Source organism: Asterias rubens, chromosome 5 (genome assembly GCF_902459465.1).
Source record: "Asterias rubens chromosome 5, eAstRub1.3, whole genome shotgun sequence".
NCBI classification, from domain to species: Eukaryota; Metazoa; Echinodermata; class Asteroidea; order Forcipulatida; family Asteriidae; genus Asterias; species Asterias rubens.
In genome coordinates, this window is record NC_047066.1 from 6,416,522 (window position 1) to 6,422,521 (window position 6,000).

Sequence of the window (6,000 nt, forward strand, 5' to 3'; positions counted from 1 at the left end):
CAAGCAATGGAGAGCTGTTGATAGTATAAAACATTGTAAGAAGCGGCTCCCTCTAAAGTAACATAGTTTTCGAGAAAGAGGTTATTTCTCACACAAATATTAAAAGACTTCGGCTGAGGTATTTTATTATGCTGAAAGCACACAAATGTGCGAAACAATGGTGTTTTTTCTTACATTGTTCTCTTGCAACTTTGATGACCAATGAGTCAAAATTTTCATAGATTTGTTATTTCATATGTTTTATACGTATTGCATCTGAAAGCACACAAGTTTGTGCAACAAGGGTGTCCCCACAATAAAAACAATTATGATTGAAATTCATCCACAAAGACAAAGAGGAAATCAATCATAGGTACCAAGACAAAAGTTCATAAACAACTTGATAAAATAAGCAACAAACAGATTCCTGTTTTTAATTAGAGTTGTTTTATACAGTATTTATCGGCATGTTTATTGGCTTCTTGTTATACTTCTATGATCTTAATCGGTAATGCCCCTGGAGCTTCTCTTTAGGCGGATGTTGGCCCAATATAAATAGTATTTATTGTAAATAAATCAACATAGAACAGAAGAAGGGAATTAGTCAAATTATTCCCCACAGGAATCAAGATTTAAAAACCAAAGGAACTAAGGTTTCTCGTCTCAATTAAGAAATAACACCTTAATCCAAAACAAAAGGGGACAAAAAGAAAATGTAAAAAGCAAAGTTCCCCAAAGTGAAATCAACACAGAATCAAGGAGACTGAGACTGTTATAGTCCCAAGTTGGCATTTGTCCTATGCGATTGAAAAAAGAAAGAATTGACAGAGATATTAGAAAGAAAGAAATCACAAGAAATGACGGAGTATCTTGATTTCGCATCGGCAGCAAGTGACAGGTTAGTGGCCAATCGAGTCAAAATGTTCATAGATTTCTGAATTTCATGCATATGTTGGGATACACCAAGTGAGACTACTGGGCTTTGCAATTACCAAAGGTGTTCTGTGCCTTTAGAATTAAATAAATCAACAAAGAAAAAGAGAAGGGAATCAGTCAAATGATTCTCCACAGGAATCAGGAATCAAGATTTTAAGAACCAGAGGAACTGAAGTATCCTGTCTCAATTAACAAAATTCAAATAAAACGTCAATCAAACAAGGGAAGAGTGAGAAACAAAAATTTAAAAGCAAAGTTTCCCCAAGAATCACCCAAAGGAGACCGAGACTGTTAAATCACAAGTTGGCATTTTTCCTCTGCGAAAACAACAAAAAGTAGAAGACGAAAAGAAAAGAAAGAAAAGAAATCCCTAGAAATGACGGAGTATCTTGATTTCACATCGGCAGTGAGTGACAGGTTAGTGGCTGGGGTTGTTATATGCCCGTCTTCCCCGGCAGACACAGGTGCGCTAAGAAGGACCATTATCGTTGGCGATTTGTAAAGTGATAATGGTAAGTCTGACGAGATGGTAATCAGTCAAAACGTACCCACGGAAACCAAATATTACTTAAGAAGGAAAAATATCAGCATGACAAATGTCAAGACAATATCGTTTGTTTGCCCTTTAGTTAAAGTTTAAAGATTCTGGACACTAATAATAATTGTCAACGACCAGTCTTCTTACTTGCTGTATCTCATTATATGCATAAAATAACCAAACTCGGAAAATTTGAACTCAATTGGTCGTCAAAGTTGCGAGATAATAATGAAAGAAAAAACACCTTTGTCACACGAAGTTATGTGCTTTCACATGCTTGATTTGAAGACCTCAAATTCTAAAACGGAGGTCTCAATATCAAATTCGTGAGAAATTACTTCTTTTCTCGAAAACTACGTCACTTCAGAGGGTGCCGTTTCTCACAATGTTTCATACTATCAACCTCTCCCCATTACTCGTCACCAAGAAAGGTTTTATGCTTATAAGTTTTTGAGTAATTACCGATAGTGTCCACTGCCTTTAAGACACATGTTAAATATTGTCTCCTAACTTATTTCCCATGATGTACTTTTGAAGTGAAATTCGTGGTAGAAGGGAAGTATCATAAAAGGGTGTTAAGTCCTTCAAATTGAGCACTTTTCCCGAACACATCCTCCAGATATTTGGGGAACATGCATTTCAAAGAAGTTCTAAACAGCTTTTCAACAGCTATTTTTGGAAACTGTTCTTCTAATAATGCTATAAAAATGATGAATTCCTTATTACTCTTTTATTTGTTTATATTAACGTCATATTTTGCAGGCCTGGGGCCGATTTCACAAAGATCTAAGATTGATCGTTACTGCAAATCAATCGTAGTTGCCAAGTAAAACGTGATGTCACAATACAAATCACTATGATGATACTGCAGTTTGTCTTGCGATGAATTTGATTGCTTTGTGAAATCAGCCCCTGACACTTCATTGGTAATTGCCTTTGTGCCCTTAGAATGCTCCAGTAGAAATTTACTATTCTGTCATAGGGTGCCCTTTACAAAGGAGAAAATGCCCTGGTGCCCTGCCTTTTCAAAAACAAAGCATACAGGCCTTAGATGAACCTGATGTCTTCAGTTTCAGAGTGAGATCTCACTAGATTTGAGTACTTTTTGAGGGTGGTGGGGAGATCTAAATAAATAAACATGCAATTCATAACACAATCTGAAAAGGGCCTTCTTTCAAATAACCTTGAAATATTCTCAAAAACCGTCTTGAACGGCTTCACATTATAACATTGATACTTCGGCTAGATGTCAAATATTTTAATCATGAGCCTCAAAGTGTGATGTCAGATGCTCAGGCTAGAAGTAAAGTTGCATGGACACAATTTTAACTAGCACCTGGCAATTTTCAACCAACAGAGGGCCTTGTTTCATTTCAATGCAGGTGAAACCATCTTTTGCTGGGTTGTAATTAACTGGCTAATAAAAGGTCAAACATCTCAAATTCCAAGCTTCTTTTATGATGATCTTAAAGGAATATTTGCAATCGTACCAACTACTTATTAAGTCGTTTTATATCAGATGGTTGCAAATATGAAGGCTTAGTTTACCGCAAACGGAATATGGTTATTTTTATAACTTTATGGATGCTAACTCTATGGATGAATAATACAAGTTCTGTTCGTGAAGGGATAGTTTAATAACTTTAAAATGAATAAAGTTGAAGTAAGCATTTTTCACAATGATAAATGTCTGAAGACATGATGTTCAAATGTATGTACGATATTACGTACGATATTACGTACGATATTACTTAATACTGTATGTTTGTGAGTCTGCATCAAACTGTGGAGGCGGGAAAAGGGCGATTAATGAGAAAATGCTTGAAGGAAGAAGAAAGAATGATCCGTGGGTGTCATAATTACATTAGCTGACTATAGAAATAAAAATCCAAGAAATGTCCTAACCAGATTGCTCAGGTACGCCTGAGCGGATGGGAGGAGGAAAAGGTGTTCAAGTGGTAAATATATGTGGCTTTCACAAAAAATACGTTCTTGTTTCTTTTTTAATATTTTGTTTAATGATCTCAAACAATTAAATGTGTCGGCCGGCCATTTTGAAGGGGCTCCTCCATCCTTTTTTCAAAAAAGTTAGGATGCTAAACATGTTTGTTTTGTTTTGGGTTTTTTTTTTTTGCTGAGTGAAAGTTCACAGTTCTCAAAATATCCACTGGCCTGAAACCAGTAATTACAGTAACTATACAGTACTTAGCCACTTACCCCAAAGCAAAACAAGTCCGACCGTCCTTTTTTGGTTTAAAAGGTTTCTTATACAAATACTTTCATTTTAAGATGTAATAATACCAACAACAAAAAGTTGTGTACATCAATATGTGTGGGTCCTCTAAGGTACAGTGGAGACTTTTGTTAATTTAAGCACTTTAATATTTTGTGCAAACTCATATAAGAAATCCAAGATAGGGATACACAACAGAGCATCTTTTAGATGCCACATTTTTTCATTATAAGCCACCCTGTTTGTACATCCCAGGTCATTTCCTGGCAGATAAGATGCTGCACTGCTCACGGGAAATATTACATTTTGTATCCACCAAATATCAACAATTTAACAATTTCCGAGATGTTCCCATTTATGCATATCAAAAGTTCATTTTTAAAAAATGTGTACCGTGCAATTTCCATAATGCGTGAGATTTTGTCCATTAAGCTACAATAAATCATGCCTGCAGGAAGAGCCAGACTCTATGGCTCTTCAGTAAACATATTTCTCAGTCTTCATTACCATCTACGTACTTATCTTAATGTTAGAGTATTGGGAAAAAAACTAATTTGAACAGTCTGTTTTTCAATGTTCAGTAAATTTAGACGGCCTACTTCCAATTCATGGTTAATATCTCAATACACAAGCAAAGGCATTGTTCAAATAAGCATTACACCTGACCAAAAAAAATAGGCCCCTAGGAATGAAAATACAGGATCCAGAGTAGACAGAAATCACAAAAAAAGAAAAGCACTGACAATTCTTTGGTTTGCTCAATAGACTATCTCGAATTACGTTGTAAACATCCTGGACAAAAGAAAAATGCCACAATGTCGTATCAAAGCATTTGCTACTTCAGATGAACTTGAAAACTTGTTTCTCTCGTAAGAGCTGCAAATATCTTGCAATCAGAGAGATTTTGTACACCAATCGCAGATATTCCAAATTATATTCAACATCCATGTAATACTAACAGAGACAAAAGTTTCCATAATCAGGCAGCGACCGAAGTCAAACTTTCATCGAGTCCTTGGTTGCATTGTTTGATTACTCCACTGAAAAACTGCATCTAAATCAGAGCTTTATTTCACTGCTTTGTTGTGCGCCCTCACTCGCAAGAAAAGTGCCAATCAACTGCATTCGAAATTCCAAAGTCACTGGATTGCCAATAGAGGGCGCATGTTAAAAAAAAGCTCATCTGCCACGGGTATTGACTCGACAAGAACTAGACCGGAAATGAACCAAGTCTAATCTCCACCTATTTCTTATTTGATTTGATTTTATTTTCACAAAGCTAGGAGGAAACTTGAGGAGGCCTCACATGGTCTTGTAATTAAAGTACACAGTCACTCTGAATACAAGTATTTTTAACCTCCATGCTTCAACGTATTCCAAGTCAATTTCATATGATGCCATGCATGCCGTTATGCATGTGCAGCGGATACACACCAGTGGACAGGAAGTTGTGACCTTGAGGTCGTGAGGTCAAAGGGTCAAACAGTAGCTTTCATGCTGTAATTAGGGTGATGAGATGTGGGGGAAAAACTTAGGCACAGTTCAGGTGTTTTTCTTCTTACTGAAAAAAAAGGGCAAAATGCGACGATGTGATTGTAGTACTGCATTATTTTTCACAACTCTGCAAATGTAATTTTTAAAACAATGTCACATTTAGCTCACTAAATCAAAATTGTTAACTTTGAAATCAATGACAAACTAACCTTTTGAATACTTTTTATTTTTACTTTTTCTTCATTATTTTTCAAACACTCTCTAGGGACAAAGAGATTTGAAATTAAGCCAAGAATGGGCCATATTTTTGACCGCGTGAGGGCGCTCTCAATCACTTCCGGGGGTATATTCATTCATACGCAAAACAGTTTTTAAAGATTGGAACACATTATAACCACAGACATCTAATCCATCACAGACAATAAGACTTTAAAAGGAGCCGTTATAATTCACCTCTAAAGCAAATTGAAACTACGGCGCAACAAAAGTGACAGAACGCCTATTAATTTGTGCAGGGCGAATCGCGTGTACCCCCGGAAGTGATCAAAATACTATTTATAGCGCCCCCGCGCGGTCAAAAATAAGGGGCATTGGTTTCTAGTAATAAGCACTACTGGCACAATATTTGCTCTGAAACCTTATTGAACAACGTTTACACTAGTACAACATTCTAAAAGCAAGATACATTTTCTTTAGAAAAAAACACTATCAAAAAAAGAGTACAAGAAACACTTGCAGCTACATGTACATGTACTTTTAGAAAAGGTCCTTCAGTAAAAATGTATAATCTGCCAACAATACAAACTTACTCCCGGGACTC